The sequence below is a fragment of the Mesoplodon mirus genome, assembly GCF_964341445.2.
Source record: "Mesoplodon mirus genome assembly, chromosome: 7".
NCBI classification, from domain to species: domain Eukaryota; kingdom Metazoa; phylum Chordata; class Mammalia; order Artiodactyla; family Ziphiidae; genus Mesoplodon; species Mesoplodon mirus.
The window spans coordinates 89,753,034-89,776,513 of record NC_138983.1 but is presented as its reverse complement, the minus strand read 5'-3'; the positions used below and the strand labels follow the sequence as shown (position 1 = coordinate 89,776,513).

At 43.2% G+C, this 23,480-nt stretch overlaps 1 pseudogene across 1 annotated transcript in view; it reads right to left on the bottom strand.

Annotated features, from left to right (window-relative positions):
• The window catches only part of LOC309808866 (centrosomal protein of 78 kDa-like), a 1,034,926-nt pseudogene that overhangs the window by 666,938 nt on the left and 344,508 nt on the right, over positions 1 to 23,480 (bottom strand). The window contains exon 3 of the transcript in view: positions 10,573 to 10,744. The product of the transcript in view is annotated as a centrosomal protein of 78 kDa-like (transcript). The remainder of the gene's footprint in view (positions 1 to 10,572; positions 10,745 to 23,480) is intronic.

Sequence of the window (23,480 nt, the reverse complement as noted above, 5' to 3'; positions counted from 1 at the left end):
ATGGTAATTCTATTTTTAACATTTGGGGGAACCTCTGTACTGTTTTCCATAGTGGCTGCACCAATTTACATTCCCACTAACAGTGCACAAGGGTTCCCTTTTGGATGATGGCCATTCTGACAGGTGTAAGGTAATATCTCACTGTGGTTTTGATTTGCATTTCCCAGATGATTAGTGATATTGAGCATCTTTTCATGTGTCTTTTGGTCATTTGTATGTATTCCCAAAGCAATGTAACCCCTATCAAAATACCAATGGTATTTTTCACAGAATTAGAACAAATAATCCTAAAATTTGTATAGAATCATCCAAACAAACAAAAAACCTCCAATAACCAAAGCTATATTGAGAAAGAAAAACAAAGCTGGTGGTATGACATGCACTGATCTCAGACTATACTACAAAGCTATAGTAATCAAAACGTTACGGTATTAGCATAACAACAGACACATAGGTCAGTGGAATAGAATAGGGAGCCCAGAAATGAACCCACAGTTATGTGATCAATTAATCTACAACAAAGGAGGCAAGAACATACAATGAAATAAAGACAATAAATGGTGTTAGGAAAATTGGACAACTACTTGCAAAAGAGTGAAACTGAATTATTTCCTTATACCATATATAAAAATAAACTTAAAATGGATTAAAGACTCACATTTAAGACCTGAAACCATAAAACCCCTAAGAAAAATACATTGACATCGATCTTAGCAATATTTTTTGCGGGTCTATCTCCTCAGGCATGGCCAACAGAAGTAAAATTAAACAAGTGTCATTATATCAAACTGAAAAGCTTTTGCAGAGGGGAGAAAACCATCACAAAATGAAAAGGTAACTTACTGAATGAAAGATTTTTTTCAAATGATGTATCTGATAAGGAGTTAATATCCAAATTATCTAAAGAAATCATACAATTTAATATCAAAACCCCCCAGATATTCCAATTTAAAAATGGGCAGAGAACGTGAACTGGTTACTTTTTGAAGTGTTTGATACAGTACTTAGATGCATTCTTTTTTCATTAGCCTTGAATATCAATACTCTTAACACCTCCGTTTATAAATGAAGAAATTAAGGAATGGAGAGATAAATGACTTGTCTAAGGTACAAAGCTTATTACAAAAAAGATTATACTAAACCAGACCTCTGATTCAGATTCCTATACTTTAATCATTATGGCTTACTGCAGAAGATTAGAGACAGAATTTGACATTGAAAGCTTAGATTCCAGTTTTTAATGAGACTTCTTCACCATGCCTTTATGTCTAAGGGAAAAAATTCTGGTCTGTACTGCCATTAATGATAATACTGCTTTAGAGAAATGTTCTGGAGGGAAAGGATATTATTCAAATTTATTTTTAAAGTTTTTCTTTGGTTTGACTTTGTTTCTTAATTTTCTCATGCTAGGATGGGAGGGCAAACAAAACCTAAACTAACAATACCAACTATACGTGTGTGTGTGTGTGTGTGTGTGTGTGTGAGTGTGCCTGTACTTATAAGTATGAAAATACAACTTACAAGAAAAGGCAAGGCCAGAATCTATAAGGCTAAGGATTTTGACTTTATCTTAGATGCAAGAGAAAACAATTAAATGAAAAGATAGTTGTGTAGATACTAGGCTGTTCAAGTAGAGCAAAGGAGAAATGGCAGTGGCTAAGACGGTGGCAATGAAGATGAAGAGAAACATTATATATGTGATGAGAGAGAGAAAGAGAGAGAGAGATGAGATTCCAGAGGACCTAATGATGCAGTCTATGCAGAAAGTGAACAAAAGGAAGGAACTGAGGATCATTCCCAGGTTTTTGCATGGAGTTACTTTTTGTGTGAATCATGGCACCATTCACTGAGGAAGAAAAGATTTGCAGGATGGAAAAGTTTGGAAGAAGGAATAATTGAAGTTTCATTTTAGACATCTTAGTTGTAGAGACGTCAAGCAGTGTTCCTCATATTTCTCCAATGAAAAGAATCACCTGAGGATCTTACTGCACATATGGATTATCACCTTTTCTGCTAGAACTTCTGGTTTGGTAGTCTGAGTTGAACACAAAGTACTGGATTTTCTCACACTGCAGAAGAAAAAAAAACACACTGAAGGAGGTGGGAAAGAGCTAACCTAAGTAACTTTGGAAAACAGTATTTTAATATACTGTAATTAACCATGCACAATATATACTGAAAAGCTAAAGACAAAAAGAAATGTACACAAATATTGAACTTGTTAGTAAATTTATTTTTCACACGTGTACAGGTTAATGATTTTTAAATATTTTATGTGTATTCCAGAATTGAGCAAATGAATAGACTGCAAATAATGAGAACCAGATTTCTAATTGTTAAAGAGTGACAAATAAGGAAAGGGTAAGGGAGGCTAGAATAAAACCTGTGCTGTTGGATTGGAATCAAGGTATCAATTTGAATTCATATATCAATTTGAAGTTATATATATATGTAGATAGACAGATGATAATGTGTGTGCGTGCACACGTGTGTGTATATACACACACACACAGATAGATAATATGAAAATAGAGATACTTGTATATTTTTATGTATTCGTATATATATTTTTAGCTCTCTCTGCTGAAAACACAATGAGGTAGCTTGGATAGTGGTAAATCCACCTCATACCAAGATTCTGGTTTCTGAATACCATTATTAATGCAAGGAACAAGAACTCCATGGAGAAATGACTGATTCAAGGCTGAGACAGAGGAAAGTAAAAGATGGGTCTGGAGCATTTTGTGGTGTCAGAAAGTAAGATATTACTCCAAAAATTGTATGGCCATGTAGGAAAAATATAGGAGACAGCTGGAAGGAGTACCAGTGACCAAATATGGAACACTTTGAGAAACAAAACTATTAATGATAGTAATAAATTTTAACCCGTAGAATAAAATAATTATCCACAAGTTCACACTGATATATGTATATATATGAACAAATAACCAGATAAATACATAAATGAAGGAGAAGAACAGCTCTTTCTTATACTCAAATTATAGTTAATAAATGTAGAGGGAATGATGGGAATAGAAAATGAACAATCATCAAACACCACAGTAATGGATAGAGTCAAAAATTATTGATGGATGCTAAAATTAGTATGGGAAAATTAAACAAGAAGCAGAATATTTGAACAATCTCAAATAATTACAAAGGGAAAAATAGTGATTTTGCAGCTATCATTAGAACTAAGTCATCAAAGTTAGCATCCCCAGTAGTGAGACATACAGATTTGTTTGTACCTCTAATATGTACTGAAAATGGCATATCTCTCCTGAAGTGTTCTTGTCAAGAAATACATATCCTCAGTCTAACCATGAGAAAATATCAAACAAACCCTATTTGAGAAAAATTCTACAAAATGACTGGCTAAGATTTTCCTTTAGTTCAAGGTCATAACAGACAAAAAAAGACTGAGGAACTATCCTAGATTAGAGAAGAATGGGGAGATATGACAAGCAAATGCAATAAGGGATCCTAGATTTGAATCTGGACCACAAGACAATAGACAATATTTGAATACGAGTCTATAAATCATTAGTAGCATTGTGACAATGTAAACTTTCTGCTTTCAATAATTATACTCTAGTAATAGAAAATGTTAACATTTGGGGAAGCTGAGTAAAGGGTATATGGGAACTCATACTGCTATGTTTGAAGTTTTTTGATAAATAAGATTTGATAACACAGTTTTATAAAAACTTAGTTTGGACATTTCTGAACCTCTTTTTTGTTTCCTTATGGAAGAAAGTTGCTTGTTTAGGGATAATACTAAATCAGTGGGGGTAAGATTTACACAGGACCAACCCTAACATTCATAGTGTGTGGCACAGGAAACAACTTTGAATGGCCATTTCAAGGAACAATATACTTAAGTGTATACAATGAGTAAAATGGATGAACTACACAAATTAATGAGTTGAAAAACCATAGAATCATAGAATTTTCTCACTGTAAAGGCTCTTACTTTCATAACTTTTCAGTTCCTATGGGTAAATACCAAAGAGCAGGATTACTAGATCACTGTATGGTAAAAGTACGTTTATTTTGTAAGAAACTGCCAAGTATCCCGCTAGCCACAAATGAGAATTCCAATTGTTCTGCATCATCACCAACTTCGGTATTTCAGTTTGGGGATTTTAGCCATTTAAATAGGTGTGTAGTGGTATCTCATTATCGTTCTAATTCAAAATTCACTGATGACATGGAATGTGTAGCATCTTTTCATATGCTTATTTGCCATGTGTCTATTTTCTTTGTTTAACCATAGTAGTTTGGTTGTTTTTTTTTTTTTTTTAACCAAGGCCTGCTAACTCTTGTCCTCCTATGTCTATTTATGTTGTCTTTTTTCTTTCTTTCTTTTTTTGAACTTTTGATCATTTAGTCTTTTTCCTGGTTATGTTCAATTATTTTTTATACTAAAATTGGGCTTAACTTATTTTAGGAAACTATCAAGATACCTCCACATTCTGGATGTTGTTATCTTTCTCTTGAAAAGATTTACTTTGGCCCATGGCAGACAGTTACTATAGGGACTGGTAACCTTAGTCCATTCTCAGTTTGAGCTCATTCAAAGCCGTTTTTCAGTCTGTGTGAAGGTTGGTCTATTCCTGTCTTGTCCTTCCTCTACGGGTGTTGCCCTTTGGGATTACCATGTGAAAGTTTGGATTCTCCCTATTCCCAACTACCCTTGTATTTGTTAGGCTTTAAATGTAATGGTTCCCGCAGCCCTGTGAGACTAAAGATACACTTAGCTTGTCATTCCATTAGTTGTTGCCTTTAGCTTGAGCTGTTGCCCATTGGCTTCTGTAGTTAGTCTTTTGAACTCCTTGGCTTTTCAGTTCGTAGGCTGTAAGATTTGAATCAGCAAATGCCCAAAGGAGAAAAGCTGCACCAAATGTCAAGCTTGTGTATGTGTTCCCCTTCTCTCCACAACTTGGCCCACGTCTTGGTGTCTCTCTAACATTCAGATGGCAGCGAACAGATGTTTTCTTACTTTATCCAGCTTTTCTAAAATTTCTTTAGACTTCACCTGATCTTATGTTATTATTGAACTATCATCTCAATTACCCCTAGGAAGAAAATTGACAATTTTATGTTTTATTTTTTTATTTTCTATATTACCTCAGTTTCTGTAGAGACCTTTTACCTCACTGTTCGGTCTAGTTCCTGTGTTAGCAGTAAGATGGAGATAAGCTGGAGGCTAAGAATACTGGGGGGAAATCACTGATGAATGATATGTCTCATTCTTTTTGTTTTTCCTCTCCTTATTTATTACTCTGGCAGCCTACACCTGCCTTTCTTCATTTGACCCAGTTTCCCAAATAAGAAACCCACTCTGGTAAAGACCAGACTTTACTCTCATAAATGTCTGCATATTAGGATTAGCTAGATGATGAACACCATGCCAGAGTTCTTTGTGTGAGACTTTTGCAGACTTTTGTTAGCCCTTTAGTTTGCCTCTTGCAAACGCTGCTCAGATTGTTGAGGTTTTCTAAGATTCTGTAGGTCAAACCTCTCTACCTGCATACCAGATGAGCCCTTCTCTCTTTCCTGACTTCACTTGTGGGAGGTTAGCCCTCGGTTCTTCTTTTTCCCCATCCAATCATAATTGTTCATGAATTCCAAAAGGCCCTCAAAGTATCTGTCGTCCCTTTCTCTCTTCTCTTTTTTATCAACACTGTTAAATATTAACCATATATTTGCATACCTCTTTCTTACTTACAGTGGAATATTGGAAGGCTCGATCATTAAGTGTGAGCCCCACCAAACTAGGACTCATACAACACTCTCCTCCAGGCCAAAACTTTTGATATCCACTGGGTTTTTTTAATACTATCTTATATGTATCTAAATTTGTAAGGATTTAGTTAATGCCTGAGTTATGTGACAATAAGAAATCAGTCAAATTAGCACTACAGAAGTGCAGCTTAGACCTAGGGACCGGAACCAAGGACCACAAAAACCTGTTAACCAATAAGTTTCACTTGTACTTCATGTTTAACAACTGCTGAGGGTGAATGGGAAGTGAGGGAAAAAGAGTTTAACTTCATATCACAGAAACTTGCACTAAAATGAAGAGGAAAATGACCCAGTTCCTGGTTCAAGTCACTGTAATCTGCTTCAATAAATAATAACAGCACACAAGGAAAACAAACACTATATGATAGGAACAATGGATAATTAATTACCAGATCAGGGAGGACAGATTACACTTGCTATGGGATTTCATTAAAGAAGGATTCCAAAAAGTACTGGCTTCTTCTGAGAAGACTTCTCAGAACAGGTAGCATTTAAACTGAGTCTTGAACAAGTATATAGAGGGTAGGGAACAGGCCTTCCGGGCAGGGAACACGAACAGTGTCAGGAATGGCACAAAGGGCTTATGGAATAGGGGACAAAACTGGCTGAACACAGGAGTGCTACGTGTTGGGGAATATGGAGGAAGGCTGGCTGAGGTTGGTTAAATGAAACATAATTAGACGGAAAAGAAAGTAGGTGCAAAGACACATGGAAGACTGTAGAAAGCCCCTGAAGATGGAGGTCAGCATAATACTATGAAGAACTCAGTGGTACTTTGACACTGTATGAATGTCTAGGTTTAAAAAAATCAGGAAAACACAATAAAAGAATAAACTACTGATATAATGATATGTAACCAGAGGCCAGATACCAAAGAATACACACTGTGTGTTTCCACGTATGTCATATATGGTGATAGAGGTCAGCTTAGGTGTTGCCCTGGGAGAGTATGGAACAGAAAGAAGTAACAGAGAACCGTGTAGGGTGTTAGAAATATTTTATAATATCTTGATCTGGTGTTGCATACATGGGTGCATAGAGGTGTAAAAATTCAGTTATTAGCAATGCAGTTAACCTACTAGAGTTTTTTTAATATATGCGTACATTAAAAAAAAACTCTAGTAGGTTAATTAGGCTGTCAGTTGTATGAAGTAAATTTTGGTCAAGGAATAGCCAAGGTAGTAATGCAGTAATAAGTTATAAATGTACTCACTGTGCTCTAGAATGTCACAATTGGAATACAAGAAATATGTGTAAGAAAAAAGACAAATATTCAACATTGATGGTTGGACGAGCTGAATAAGTTAGATCACTCTACTTTCAATTTAAGAACTTGGCCAGTGTTTGGATACCTTTGAACAAAGAAAAAAAAGAAATACAATTTTTATTACGCATATGCTATGTATCAATCCCTGACTTATATTTTGACACATATAAACATGGGAAATATTGCACCTTGTAACTGAGACAATGAAGATGAGTGAGGTAGCTGGTTTTGACACTAGAGGCTGAGAAAACCATCAGCTCATAATTGTAAGAAGTCTGAAGTCGGAGGAAAAGAATCAAGAGGAAATAGTGGTAAGTGCCAGGAGCTTCTGGAAACTACATCAGAGATGAAGACTCCAGGACTGTTGAGCTTTCTAAGAGTCCCAATAACTCAGATAAAAACAGAGGGCTTAAAACTGAATCCTGGGGATATATGTATGCATATAGCTGATTCACTTTGTTACACAGCAGAAACTAACACAACACTGTAAAGCAATTATACTCCAATAAAGATGTAAAAAAAAAAAAAACTGACTCCTGCAAAGTAACAATTGTTACGACAAACAGTAAAGAATTATAAGAAAAATAATCACATGGCTGTCCCAACAGAGAAATATCCTAAGCTCCATCTCACCATTTCTCCGATTGGCCTTTGACAAAATACAGTCCCATCAGCTGAATATAGGTTTGTCAAGTAACTGTGAGTAAGACTGAATTAAACAAAAATAAATCAATTCCTTCCTCCAAAACTTTTCAGAGTATGTAATGAAACAAAGTGAAACTTGGATTTCATGTCGGGATGTAGAGTACAGTTCTTCCCAAATGCTTCTGTCTTGTAACTACATTAACATCATCTAAAACCAGTGTCCAGTGTTCTGCAGGACAGAGATTGTGAAACGCTGCTCTCATCATGTAAGATATCAAGTCTTTCTGAAAATCCATTCTTCCTTCTGCCCTTTCTCCTGTTGTCCCTGTCACCTGGAATGTCTGTCCTAAGCTCCACCTGCCAAAACCCTACCCATTTTTAGGATCCAAGAGATAATAAAAGGCTTACATTACTGAAAGGCAGAGAAAGAAATCCCTTCCTAGGGATCTACATTTCCTTCCTAGGGAAAAGAAAAATTGTAAAGTATACCACAGTGACCTTAAGTCTATGAATGTAACTATGTTGTGTTACTTGGAGTTCTGTAAAAGTCAATGTGCTACAATATACATGGATATGAATGTTTGATCTCTTACAAGTAGAACTTGCTGATAACTTTCATCATGAGCGAGGTTAATGATTAAGGGAGCCATTGTATTTGGCTCAGCCCTTATAACTAGGGAATATTAAAATTGGAAAGGTCCCTAGATATTAGCAAATCTATCCACCTCATATTCTAAGTAAGGAAACTGAGACCTTCATAGATTGGATACTTATGTTAACAAAGGAAAAGGATATAAGATTGGCAGACCTACCTTCTAGATTAAGAATTTTGAGATTTTTATAGACTACTAGGACATTATGTCCACTGATATTGAGACAATGTGTTTCTTAGTCATCATTTCCTATTGCACTGACCAAGCGAGGTGCCAGTCAGTAGTTGTACAAAGGGAAAAAGAAAACTTTAGAAACTCCCAATTTATATACACAGGGAAATTCATCATTCATGTTATTTAAGCTAACTGGATGCAGTTTATCAGCTACATTGAGGAATGGTGAAGTGAAGTGTCTTTACAATTAACATGTTAGTTTGTGTCATGACCTCCCTGGTGTTCAAGTGAGTTAACGGTTAGCACTCAACTAGGCACTTAAGAGTCCATTATAAATCTGGACTAAACATTTATCTGTGGCATCTTTATTCTTCTTTGGTGACCTTAGGCAGAATTAGCCCTCTTATGTTTTGATAAATTCAAGTATTAAACAGGGCTAAGGTTTCACAAATTCTTTGGCCTAAACATGGGGGTAAGGGAGACCAATGAGCTGGAGTATTTCTAGATTTAAGAATGGTCAGATTGAGGAAGAAGAGTCTTATGCCAGAGGTGAAAGAAGACTGATTATAATTACCTATTTTTAAAAATTCCAACCCTTTTCAATGTTCTAAAGTGATCAGGAAGTACATGGGTATGCTAGGAAGTAAGGGAGTCAAGCAAGAATATTCTCTAAGAGTTTGTGGATGGCAATGAAGAGGAAAGGAAGATAGAGACAATCCTGGAAAAGGTTTTGGTTGGCCATAATAATGAAGTCAGAAGGAGAAGAAGAAGAAGAAGAATGACACAAGCAATGGGAAAGAGAAAGCAAGAATAGAGAAGCAAAAGGGAGAGTAGAAAAATGAGACAAATTTGGAGAAGGAAATGAGGAAGAAAACTGGGTGAAAGAAGGAAGCACTGATGGTAGACCACTTGACACTCAAACATTAACACGATGCACATTTAAGATGTGCCATCAACGGCCATGGTCATTACCCTCAAATAGTTTACAGTATGTGTTTCAGAGACATTTATAAATTGAAAATGCCATTAAAATAAGTGCCAAGGTATAAGTATTCATGCAATTGTATGGGAGAATAAAAAGTCCCCCATCAAAGAGCCTTCTGAGACATCAGAAAAAAAGGAAAAACCTAAAAAGCATAAGACTCTTCCTATTTTCATTTCCAATGATACATCCCAATCTTGATGATCAATCAGCGATTTAAATATCAACTATAAACAGAGTATTTTATTAGCTGCTATGCAGTATACTATACTAGAGCAATAGAACAGAGAGGACCTCAAACCCTCTGTTCCCTCAAATTGAAAGGCACGCTTCCTGACCTCTCCAGACCACTACTGGACACAGGGAACACACACTAATGTTTCAGGACCCCAACCAGCAGTCACCTGCTTAGTGATTACTTCCATGACACACCCTCACTAACACCACTGACTTTCCTGCTCCTACGGGACATGACATATATTTCCTATTTTAACACATACCACAGTGCATTATGATTGCAGGTAGCTGTTCTAACAACTTAAAAGAGAATGATGACTTTTTTGCTCTTTACATCTTGTTATTTCCCTACTCATAATATTTCTTGAAGAGAAACCATAAAAATATAAACAAACACAAAAAACAGATAATATACAAAACGTGTGCTTTGCACCTTAACACAAACTTAAGTAAAATTAGTTCTGACAGTATCCGGCATGACAAACTTCCATGGTACAAATGAGAATGGACCAAGGTTTGAGCAGGTACAGGAGACAATCCAGGCACGAACAACACCAAGGAAAGGTAGACAGGAAGTAACATGGTGTGTAGGAAATCACGAGACCAGTCTGATGGGAAGAGACTTAAACAAGACTGAAACTCACTTTCTAAACCTCCATCTCCAATTGGACAATTCGCAGGACACAGGTGCACCAAAGTGGCCAAATATTCAATCCCTTTAATGGGGAGGAACAGTTTAAAATTTTATTGCTTTAGTTTGCCCAAAAGCAACTATCAAATGTTGGCAGGACACAATGAAGGCTTACCTTTGTTAACATAGTTAAGTCTCTCTCTCTCACAACTAGCCCACTTGGCTCCACGTTCCTTAGCGCACCCGATGCACTACACAGCATTGATGGGCTTTACACAACTGGAAGGTCACATCTTTATTTCTTATTGAAGGAACACAACATCTGGAAACTTTATTTCTATCGGAAGCTACAGCAAAATTATTGTAAAATGAGTCATTTAAACCATACATTTTATCACCGTTAAAAAGCATCTGCTCTGTGCTAAGGATTAGAAATGACTCCTGTCCTTAAAGCCTCATTAAGGAGGAAGATCTATAAACTCAAAATTTCAATCACATGAGATAAAGAACCATAACCTTTAAGCACAGAAGTGCCTATGGAGGCCAAAAGTTGTATCTAAGTGACGGCTTCATGATAACCCTGAAGTACAGTCTGGAAAGATGAGGCTATGCAGAGGTGGAGTAGGAGGTGCATTAGCTGCAGAGGGAACATGTGTGAAAAGACACTCAAGCCTGACACCTGCTGGGCACTGTAAATACTGCAGGTGGGGATGACTAAAGACCAGGGGTCCAAGTGTGAGAAGAGACAGAAATAAAAATAGAGATGTTGGCCCAAGCAAGCCTGGGAGAGAGCATGGCTTGTATCCCACAGGTGATGAGGCCTGGGGCTACCACTGGCTGAGTAAGGGTGCCTCCGCTGATTAGAAAAAGGCGCCCCGCTGCTGAAGGACCAATTAGATAAAGGGAGTGATCACAAAAAGCTCCCCTTCCTCAGGGCCAAAGAGCCCCAGGAGGCTTGGCAAAGCACAGTTCAGATTACAGGCCTCTGTGCAGAGCACACGCTGGGCGGCTAGTATGCACTAACTCTGTGTGGGCAAGCCATTAGCACCATTATTTTAGGCATATCTTGTCATGTTAGAAGATCACTTAACCCGAGTAGGCAGATGAACTTAAGAGGAACTGAGACCAGGGGCCGCGAAACCACCCAGGAGTTTCTGCCATAGTCTGGGCAAAATGTAATGTGGATGAAGAAGCAAATTTAGGAGAAGGCCAAAATTTACAAGCTAGACCCACTGGATGAAAGTCACAAAGAAAGTTCAGTGAAGGAACTCTGAAGAGAATGGGCTCTGCATTTTTCTTACAATCAATGTAAAATATTAGGCAAAATTAAGTACAGTGGCCTTTAAGGTCCCTTCCAGCTCTAATTTCTTTTGATTTCTAACTTATTACTCTGGTTAAGTAAAGTCCCTTCAGAGGTACAGAACAGTTCCTACACCTGAATGGGATGCAAAGAATAATCTGACTTCTCTTCACCAGGGGATGAGTTGAACTGTCCTTGCAGAAGAGGTAACACATGGTGAGAACCCCAGATCCTAGAAAAGGGCCAGGCACACGATAAGTATTCAGCTTTTTGAAAACAAATGAACAATCATTTCCTCTCCTAGATCCTCACACCCTTTCTCTTCTGGCTGCTTTCTTTCAGCTTATAAACTTCCTCAGTATACCCACTTAAAAAGCCCTCAGACCTATGATTCTTTGGATCTTCTTGTGGGTAACCTAAGTCTCTCCCATGCCTTCAAACACTCTCCTCCCCAAAAGCCCAGATCTGAACCTTGGGCCCAGACCTGTCTACCAGGCCCCTCTAAAGCACTGAAGATGAAGTAACATCCTCTCCCCATCCCCAATCCCTTCCTACTGGGCTCTGTATCTCTCAAAAAGATGCAGCTGTAAACTGTCACCCACGCTTGCTGCCCTCCCTTTTCTAACTGGTCACCAGGCCCCACCCATTCTCTCTCAGATCTGCAAAATCCAGTCCAACCTTTTATAACTTAAGTGGGAACCTTAGATTACAATTCACCCTGCACCCAATCAAGTGCCTTGCACATGGAGGTCCGAGTAAGTCTCTAAACCAGAAGTCCATCTCACTGTTCTTTAGGGTTTCCCACAGCCTTCAGGATAAACATCCAAACTTCTGACAGGACAAACAAGGCCCCGTTCTGTTGGGCCCCACTAGGTTTCCAGTATCAACTCTCATTTCTTTCCCAAACCCTGAGTTCCAGTCCTATACCTTAGTTTTGCCATATTTTCTTATATTTCTCAAACTTTGACACACACTGCTCCCTCCTGCCACCCCAGGAGCTTCTACATATCCTTAGAAAGGATGGCACCTCCTCCAAGAAGCCTACCCTGAACTTTCCCTTCCAAGATTCTGTGCTCTGCAAAGGGGAAAGATCGGGGGGAGGGATACATTAGGACTTTGGCGTTAACATAGACACACGACTCTATATCAAATAGATCATCAACAAGGACCTACTGCACAGCACAGGGAACTCTACTCCATAGCCTGGAACAAACTGTGCGGGAAAAGAATCTGAAAAGGAATGGATATATGTATAACGGAATCCCTTTACTGTACGCCTGAAACTAACACAATATTGTACATCAACTATCCTCCAATATAAAATAATAATTAAATTAAAGAAAAAAGAGATTCTGTGCTCTATAGCACCAGAACTCACTTCTTCCAGAGCACTGACTACTGTGCTTGTGTTTACCTGCCGCCCAGTAGAAGGGGAGATTACCTAGGGCAGAAGCATCGTCTCCAGCAGCCCTTGGTTCTGACAACTCATTCAAGTGCCAGGCTACTTTACACACATAACCTGCTTAATTAATTCTAAGAACCCACAGAAAGAGTGGTTTTTAATGTCATTTTACAAGTGTGGGGATTGCAGTTCAAAAGAAACCTGCCCAGGCCACAGACAGCATAAGCCCTGGAATTCAAACCCTAGGCTGCCTTCACACCAGTGCTCTTTCCACTATATGATACGACTACTGAAAAACAGATTTTTTTTTTTCCTGAGCCCTGTTTTAATGGAAAGGAAATGAAGCTGGGATATACCAATTTCCTAATCGCTTTGGCGCGTACCAGGCAAAGTCGTTCAACAGACCAGGTAACATCTGTGGAACAATTAACGATGCTCCAAACTGTCCTAAGTGTTCTACATTGTAGGGTCTACAAGCATTAACACAGTGCGACCTTGTAACCTCCAGAGAGAGTGAGTCCTGTTCAGCCCACACTACAGATGAGAACACTGAGACCTAGAAGCCTTAAGGCACTCGGCCGGGGTCACCGAGCCGGCAGGAGTCCTAGGCCACACGCCCCATCTAGCGCACGCACACCCGGGCACTGGGCACCGGTTCTAGTGCCCACCCTCCACCTTGCACCATCTAAAACCCCGCTTCGCAGCGCCCACACAAGAGCCCCTGGAAGCGGGAAGTACAAAGCTGTCTCAAACAGATGAACCAGTTTGCAGGGCAGAAGTTGAGAAACAGATGTAGAGAACAAACGTAATGGACACCAAGGGAGGAAAGCCGCGGGGGGTGGGGATGGTGGTGTGTTGAACTGGGCGAGTCGGATTGACATGTATACACTGATGTGTATAAAACTGATGACTAATAAGAATGTGCTGTATAAAAAAATAAAATAAAATTCAAAAAAAAAAAAAGAATACTGTCCTCCACGCCCCCTGGAACACTCACTGTAAATATCCAGGAGGTGCTTGCAGAATGAATGAATCAATGAACAAACAAGCTCACTCATTTCAAACGTGCAGTCACATGCGAAATCTGACCTTCTGAGAAGTTAACCTTCTGGAAGGAGCCCATTTTCTTAATGTATTCAGCATCGAGTCATCACAAAATATGAACTCTTATAAAGTACTGGCCCCTCACTTCCCATGAGAAAGCAAAATTCCTCAGCAGGGAAATGGGAGGGTAGCAGACATTACCAGCAAACTTTAGGAAAGCTGCGGCTAGCTGAGCACGTCACTAGGGCCCCTGACCGCCTGCCTGGTAGTAGGACAGACACACCAGGAACGGCTGCTGACCGGCAGAAAGAGCGCCCGGCCAGGCAGGCAGCACACCCCGCACCCTGCCAAGCGAGGTCTGGCCAGCAAGGGAAAGACGCTCTCCACTGCAGAACCGCCCACCACTAGAAAGCCAGGTCCTGCCACGGCCTGGACACACGAGGCCTTCCTTACAAGGGTTACACATCTGTGGCCTTGCTCTGCCTCGAAGAAAAGACAGTGACGGCGACAACGTGACCATCTCCAGATGAACTTTCAACTTCGTTTCAAGTGCCTGGGTGCTGGGTCACAGTGGATTTCTAAACTCTTCCAATATTCAAAAATACCAATTTCTAAGATGCAGAAGGGGTGTTAAACATACACTTAGCACAGACCCCAGTCCCACTCCTGAGTATTTTCTCAAGTGAGGTAAAAACCCAAGTTCACATGGAAACCTGCCCTGGGATGTTTACAGCAGCTTTATTCCTGATCCCCTCAAAACTGGAAACATCCCACAAGTCCTGCCACCCGCAGGCGAATGGACAAACGGAAAATGGAATACAACACAGCCAGAAAAAGGAGTGGCTTCTCATACCCGCAACAACAGGGATGACGGACTTCCCTGGTGGTCCAGTGACTAAGACTCCACACTCCCAATGCAGGGGGCCCGGAGTCCATCCCTGCTCAGGGAACTAGATCCCCCACGCCGCAACTAAAACATACTGCACGCGGCAATGAAGATCCCATGTGCCGCAACTAAGACCCAGCACAGCCAAGTAAATAACTACCTAAATAAATATTTAAAACAACAGCAAAAAAAACAAACCCGGGAGGAATCTCGCATAGGTTTTGCTGAGCCAAAGCAGCCAGAATCAAAAAGCTACATGCTGTTGTTCCGTTTATCTGACTTTCTGGAAAAGCCAAAACCTTCGGGACGGAGAGGAGATTAGTGGCCAAGAGGCTAGAGGCACCCTGGCGCCAAAGGGCAGCAAATGGGATGACAGGATTGCTCTGCCGCCTGATGGCGATCAAAACTCCTACAACTGTGCACTACAAGTGAACTATGCTTCACGGCTACTAAGGACACACAAATTCGTACATTTTGAAAAATGTGCCGGCCAGCCATCCCCGGCATGACAAGTGCAGTAAGAGGGGCGGGGAGGCGAGGCAAGTGGATCAGCTGGAGTTCTGAAGGTTCTCCCCACTTTCAGTTTCCCTCCCCTGGCATGTCTCCCCGCCCGGCCCACTGCTGCTCAGGCCGCCCACCCGGGCCGCCTGGAGTTACCCAACCGGAAAAGCCAGAGCCCAGGCTCAGCCGCGCCTCCAGGCACAGGAAGGGCAAAAATAGAAAGCGCCAGTGCGCAGTGGAGGGCTGGAAACCCTCGGACCTCAGATAACTGCGGAGAACCGGGGCTCGGAGTCAACATCGGCTCCAGGCGGTCCCAGCGTCCCGACCCCGACCCCGGCCGCGACACAGTTTCCACAAAACTGACACACACGGAGCCCGCGCGAGGGGCGGGTCGCGCCGGCTTCCCCGCCGGGTCGCCTGGAGGCCGGTCCCCGGCAAGCCCAGCGCACGAAAGGGCGCCCCAAAGGCGCCGGCCCAAGGCGCCCGCTGCGCTTTCCCTCCGGAAGGTGGGCTGCGGGGCCCAAGCGTAAACCCTGAGACAAGGTACGCGCGCACCACGCCGCCACGGGGCACGAGAGGCCGGGCGCCCACCTGGTCGGACACCCTCCGTTTCTGGAATCACCGGACACCTGTGTAAATTTCCCTTTGGCGTGTCATTTTCCAAAGGCCACTCAAGATCAGGGAACAGAACGCCTCCTCTCCAAGTGTCCTGCCTGCCCACCCACTCAAGATCAGAGGGACAAAATGCCTAACAAAACAAAACAGAAACACAAAAAACTGGAGAGAGGGAGGAAAGGGGGCCCTCAAAAAAAAAAAAAAAAAAAACTAAGCACGTTGACAGCGCTAAGAATAAACTACCAGGCAAAAGAAACCAACCCTACATGTCAAATCCTAAAGTACAGAAGGGCAAGCCCGCCGGCAGTCCAGGCCCGGGGGACCGGGGTCCCCAGCCCTGCAGAGCCAACCGCAGACCGGCTCGGGCGCCCCTCGGAAGCGCGGGGTCCCCGCGGCCGGGTCTGCGCCCCCGGCCGGCGCCGGCTCCCCTCTGCCCACCCTGCGCGCGGGGGCTGGAAACGGCCGTGGAAAACCACGGTGGGGCGGGAAGGGGGGCTCCAAAGAAGGTCTGGCGACTCGAGTCGCTCCGTTTCTCGGTGGGCTCAGCGCGCGCCGTGGGGGAAGAGGGGCGGGGGTCCGGGACGAGGGGACGGGTGGCACTTACGTAGAACGGCAGCGGCCACGGGCAGACGGCGGGCTCGGCCCCCACGAGCGACTCCAGCCTCAGCTCCAGCTTCTCTCCCATGTCTTCGCGCGCCGCCCCCGCACCGTGCTAGTAGGGCGGTTGGGGGAGGGGCGTGGCGCCGCCGGCCGGGGCGGGGCAGGCGGGCAGGCCGGCGGCTGAGGGGAGGGGGCCTGGCCTGGGCCTCAGCCTACGCCGCCACGCTCCCGTCCGGCCCCCGGCTCCCTCTTTGTGGTCACAGGCCCGGAGCCTCCAGCGCTGCTGCGAACTCGGGCCGGCGTGAGACGAGCACAATGAGCCGAGGACCCAGCCGAACCACTCGCGGCGCGCGCGGCCCACCCCGTGCACTCGCTCGCTCGCACGCACGCACGCACGCACGCACGTCTTCGGCTGCCCCCGGCCACACCCACCGGCCCGAAGTGGGGACCCGAGGAGAGCCCTCGGGGCCTGGGGTGGCGGGTTCGACTCCCGCCCTTGACGTACCGTGACACCCCCCCCCCCAATAAGAAGACTATAATTCCTCATTAAATATGACAGCTGGAATCCCGGCTTCTGTTCACAAAAATGCCGTGTATTTAGCCTATGCTAGGCACCAGACCGCGGACGCTCAGTACTGACAAAAAAGGAAATGCCCTGCCCTCATGGCACTGCCATTTTAATTGGAATAGTAGTGACAATGGTCAAGGGAGAAAATAAAGTGTCATCATCGCCACGGGGATGGTTAATCTCATGTGCGCACTGCGTGGGGCCCCGGCAACCACAAACATTATTCCAGATGTGGTCAGGAAGGTATTTTTCAGAACAGATTAACACTGAAATTGGTCCACTTTGCGTCAAGGAGATTGTCAATGCCGTGGCGTGGGTGGGCCTCGTCCATCAGTTGAAGGACTGGAGAGAAAAATGAGGTTCCCTAGAAAGAGGGAACTGTTCCTCCAATGGCCTTGGGACATCAGCTCTTCCTTGTGTCTCCAGCCCAGAGTCCTGCCCTGACTTGCCTGCCTCACAGTCACATGAGTCAACTCCTTAAAACAAAACTATATATGTAAAAATACTGAATATATACAAGCCTATTAATTTGTATATGTGTGTATACATATTATATATATATACACGTTTATATGTGCGTGCGTTTGTAGTATATGTGTACTATATACAGTATACATACAAGCCTATATATGTGTGTGTATATATTGTATACATGTATGTATGTGTATATATATAGTATACATATTATAAATGTGAACATGCTGTATATATACACAGACCATATATTGATATATGGGTGTGTGTATATATACAGTATATGTACACTGTATGTATGTATGTATACAGTGTATATTTATATATAGGTGGGTATATATGTTGTATACCTGTATGTGTATATGTTGTATAGGTATTATATGTATATATGTATATACTATATATAGACACACTTGCATATGTATTTATATGTGTATGTACATGTGCATATTTACATATAGGTGTGTATGTGTGTGTATACATTGTGTATATGTATGTGTATATATCTATACGATGAATTTATATATACAGTACATATGTATTTTTATGCTACATGCTTTTATATGTAGGTGTATATGTGTGCCTATACGTATGTACGTGTATGTATTGCATATATTATATATGTATGTATACTGTATATATACACACCTAAATATCTTTGTATGTGTGTATATATGTATGATATATATGTACCTAGGTGTGTCTATTGCATATTATATGTATGTGTACATATTGTATATATACAAACTATGCATTTTATGTGTATGTATAGTGTATATGTATATGTGTATTGTATGTGTGTATATGTGTGTATACATACTGTATGCATGTGTGTATACAAACGATGTATTTTATATATGTGTGTATATATGTATGTGTGTATTGTATATACTATATGTGTATATGTCTGTATGCATACTGCATATATACACAGCTGTATATTTTTGTATGCGCGTACATATATACATGTGTGTGTGTATATACACACACACACCCTATGGATTCTGTTTGTCTGGAGAACCCTCACTGATACGGACACTTATGACAATTGAGCACCTGCTCTTTGCCAGCCAGGGAGCCAAACGCTTGTCTTTTTGGTGTCTCCCTTAAGTGTCACAAGTCCAGGGAGGGAAGGTGATGATGCTCCTACCAGTTGAGGTGCCTCAGGGTCAGAGAGGTGCACAGGGCGGGGGGCTGGAGCCTGGTGGAGCCCAGGTGGAGTTCTAGCAGCAGTACAGCCTAGCAGTCCCACTTCCCCGGGTGCTTCTCACAAAGACGCCGAGGGAGAGACAGGGTCTGAAAGAGGGGATGGGGAAGCTTCCATGGGTCTGCAAGCCCAGACCAAGGCTGACTCGTCAAGGGTGTTAGAGGTCAGGACTGTGGTTTCCCTGGGGGTGGGGTTACACAGTGCCATTCCCATTCTGAAAAAGTATCCATTCTGCTCTTGTTTGTATGTTTACCCCGCTCCCCCAAATCTTTTAAAAACAGATTCTCTTGGCTGCTGGGAGCACACATGGGGAAGTTGTGTGTGAGGGGGTGTGATCCAGGGGACAGGGAGGATAAGCCCCCCACTCGTAGGGCCAGGAGTGGCTCAGCTTTGTGAGCTAAGGATGGCCCGCGAGGTCCCAGAGAGAAGGGTCCCTACTCCGTCCCTGCTCCGTGCATCCCATTCCCAGCCTGAGAAGCCCAGAGCTACCCACACACACACACACCAGGGAGGAGAGCCAGTCACCCTGGCTCACAGGCTGCGGCTCCAAGGCTCAGGGCACTAGGAGCTATTTTCAGCTTTCATGCCCTAGGACATGGCCAGAGCTATTGTCTCCGGAAACTCTCTGTCTGTCTCTCGCCCGCCCTCCCTCCCTCCCTCCTCCGCCTCTTCCCCTCCCGCTCCAGCTGTCCTGCCCTCCACCCTGCATTTCTACACAGGATGGCTCACAGACAGCTGCTCCCCGAGTCCACCCGCCACCATTCGATGGATGTCAGAGCAAGCCCTGGGGACTTCCCTGGAGGTCCAGCGATTAAGACTCCGAGTTTCCACTGCAGGGGGCGCGGGTTCAATCCCTGGTCAGGGAAATAAAATCCCACATGCCGCACGGCACAGCCAAAACAATAAATGAATAAAAAATAACGTTAGAGTGATGAAACATCCCTAGTGGTGCAAGGATGGGACGTAAAGCTCTATGGTATAGAATAAAGGTCCAGAAGGAGATATATGAGAACCTGATATGACAGAAAGTGGGGAAATTAAGGAGCTTTCAATAAATGGCATTTGGACAATTGCATACCCACGTGGGAAAAAGTAAACTAGAAAAAAAATAAAAGCAAGCCCTGGTCAGGTGTGACCTTGGGCCCAGGGCCATTGGCACACATTGTCGTGTGGGATGTTCTTCCTTAGACCCCTCCCTCCCTCCTGTGTCACTTTCCCCGCCAGGTAAAGAACTCTGCCTGGTCAGTAAGACCCTAGAGGTCCTTGGCCATTGCTATTGCAGTTGGAATTGTTACTGTTTACATAGGGTGACCAACACCCACCCCCAGTTTGCCCAGGACCGCTCAGGTTTGAGCGCTGGAACTGTGGGGAAACCCTCATTCCCAGGGAACCCCAGAGGGCTGGTCAGCCTATTTAGCACGGATCTCTCACTTGATCTCCCAAACCCCGAGAGCCAGAAAGGGAATCTCCCCCCTCCTTCCACGGTAACCTTCATTCATTCATCCACTCATCCCTTTATTCAACTCCTTTATTCAGCAAGTATTTATGAAGCATCTACTACACATCAGACACTCCTCTACGTGCTGGGGACAGTAAACTGAGAAGGTGTGATGGATTACATGGGGGTGATGTCTCGGAGACCACTGCAGGGCAGGGGAGGTGGGAGAGGGAAGGGGCAGTTCTAAATGCAGCCTCTGACGGGATTGGGGCAGACCTTGCCCTGGGCCAGGCTGGTTGCTTCAACACAGCTGTCCTCACCCAGGGCCATCCTGCCCCCGCCTCCCCCAGTTTTTTGGTGATGTCTGGGAAAATCTGTGGTGGTCACTACTGGGGTGGAGAGGCCCCTGGAATCAAATGGGTGGGGCCAGGGATGCTGCTGAACCCCACACAGTGCCCAGGAGGGGCCCCCAGCAGAGGATGACCCGCCCCAAATAACCCCAGTGCCGTGGGGGAGACCCTGCACTAATATTATTCAGACCCGCTGGTGCCCCTAGATTCCTGCACAGGCAGGGACTCTAACCGGGTCACCTCTGTATCCCGAGGTGACCTAGAGTGGGGCAGCCAGGAGGGCTGAGTATCGGGGGTGAAATGACAAATCTCTGTGCCCACTCTCCCTGCCACACCCCAGGGTCGATGGCCTCTATCTCCTCCCTGTGCAGGTAGCTTTTCCCTGAGCCATTTCTTCTTGTCAAGGTCCCTGTCACAGATTGGGTTCCCCGAAGATGACGTTGAGAGCAAGGATTGGAGTGCAGGTGGTTGATGTGAGACGTGCAGAGAACAGATACAGCTGCCACAGGGTCCCGCAATCCCACTCCTGGGCATAGACCCGGAGAAAACTCTAATTCAAAAATATACATACAACCCTGGGATTTCCCTGGTGGTCCAGTGGTTAAGACTCCGTGCTTCCAGTGCAGGGAGCATGGGTTCCATCTCTGGCCAGGGAACTAATATCCCACATGCCTTGTGACAAGAAAAAAAGAAAGAGAGAAAGAAAGAAAAAGAAAGAAAGAAAGAAAGAAAAGATACATGCACCCCAATGTTCACTGCAGCACTATTTACAATAGCCAAGACATGGAAGCTACCTAAATGTCCACTGATGGATGAATGGATAAAGAAGATGTGGTACATATATACCATGGAATATTATTCAGCCATAAAAAGCATGAAATAACGCTATTTGCAGCAACTTCGTGGATGGACTAGAGATTATCATACTAAGTGAAGTAAGTCAGAAGAGAAAGACAAATATATGATCTCACTTATATGTGAAATCTAAAATATGGCACAAATGAACTTGTCTACGAAACAAAAACAGACTCACAGACACAGAGAACAGACTGATACGGGTTTGGGTCTCTCAGGGCCTTGGCTGTTTTATCAGTTTATCAAGCCTCTCATGAACCATGCTGAGTCTGAAGAGTTACTACGATACAATTTGATTTTACAGCACTATCCCCAAAATTTAAAAACAATCTCAAAAGCAAGCCAATCCCCCACTCCTAGAAGAGTGAAACTAGGCACATTTTTGTTCCCAGAATCCAGTACAGAATTTGACCAAAGAACATAGCAGAAACTCAATGGCATTTGAGAGAAAGAGAAAGTCTCTTTGGTTTTAGCCTCACTAGAATGTCCATTAGTCTATGCCATTTCTTTGAAATTTCTGACCTGCGAACTTCGAACCAGGAGGAATCTTTTAGCCTGACGTTGATTTGTCACTATGAATTTGCCATGTGCAGTGCACAGCCCTGAGCATCTATCACACGTGGACTCTTGAGCTATCCTTCCTGTTTGATGACCTTGTGGTTCATACTGCAGTACTGAACTAATTATGGGTTCTGTCTAGTGACATGACACCTCCAGTTCTGAGGCGTAGATTAGACAGTCCTATGCCGCCATGGCCATTTTCACTGCCTTCTGCTATGGAACTGCCTAGACCAAAGGCAGCTGCCTTGAAGAGAACATTTCTTTCTCCAACATAATTGACAAATCCAGTGTCAGCTTGGGTCCACATGTAAGGGGAGTCACTTGAGCCTACGGTAGACCATATGTGTCAATGCTGACAAGTTCTATAAAACATGTTTTCCTTACAATTGAGTCTTTGTCTCAGTCAAGCCTGCTTGGGAAAAACTGCACCTGAAGGGTACAGTTGGCTGTGGCTGCTATTGCAGCAGCTGGCTGATGGACAGCTGCCTGAGACTTTTCTGCCCTGTAAACTCCTGCACACTCTCAAGTCAAGTGCCAGGTATACTAAAGACCCTCCAGGTGCCTTATTCATTCCACTCCAGGTATTGCTCAGTCACCTGCAACTCCCTAATGCCCCTTTTCTTTATGTCAGACCTTTACTTAAGTGGCTCGAAAGAAACAGCCACTTTCCCACACCATAAGCTGTAGCCATCAGCCAAAATCAAAGTATCTTACGGCTGGTAGAGTGGGTTGGATGGTGGCCCCCAAAAGGATATATCCATGTCCTCATCCTTGATGGTTACTTCATTTGAAAAAAAATGTTTTTACAAATGTCATTAAGGATCTTGACATGGGATTTCCATCCTATATTATCTGGATGGGTCCTAAATAGGATGACAATTGTCCTTATTATACAAGAAGGGCAGAGGGACATTTGAGACAGACAAAAGAGAAGATACAGACACAGAAAGGGGGTGATGTGAAGACAGAGACAAAAACTGAGTGATGTGGCCTCAAGCCAAGGAAGCTGGCAACCACCAGAAGCTGAAAGAGGCAAGGGATAGAATCTCCCCTAAAGCATCTGTAGGGAGAGCAGCCTTGCTGACACCTTGATATCAGACTTCTGGCCTCTACAACTGTGAGATAGTAAATTTCTATTGTGTTAAGCATCCAAGTTTGTGGTAGTATGTTACAATAAGCACGGGAGAATAATACAGCATGTCTTAAACCTTTTCTAGGCTTCAGCAGTTTACTGCACAAACTTAAATATTTTCAAACAGTCAAAGGTCCCAACATCCCACCA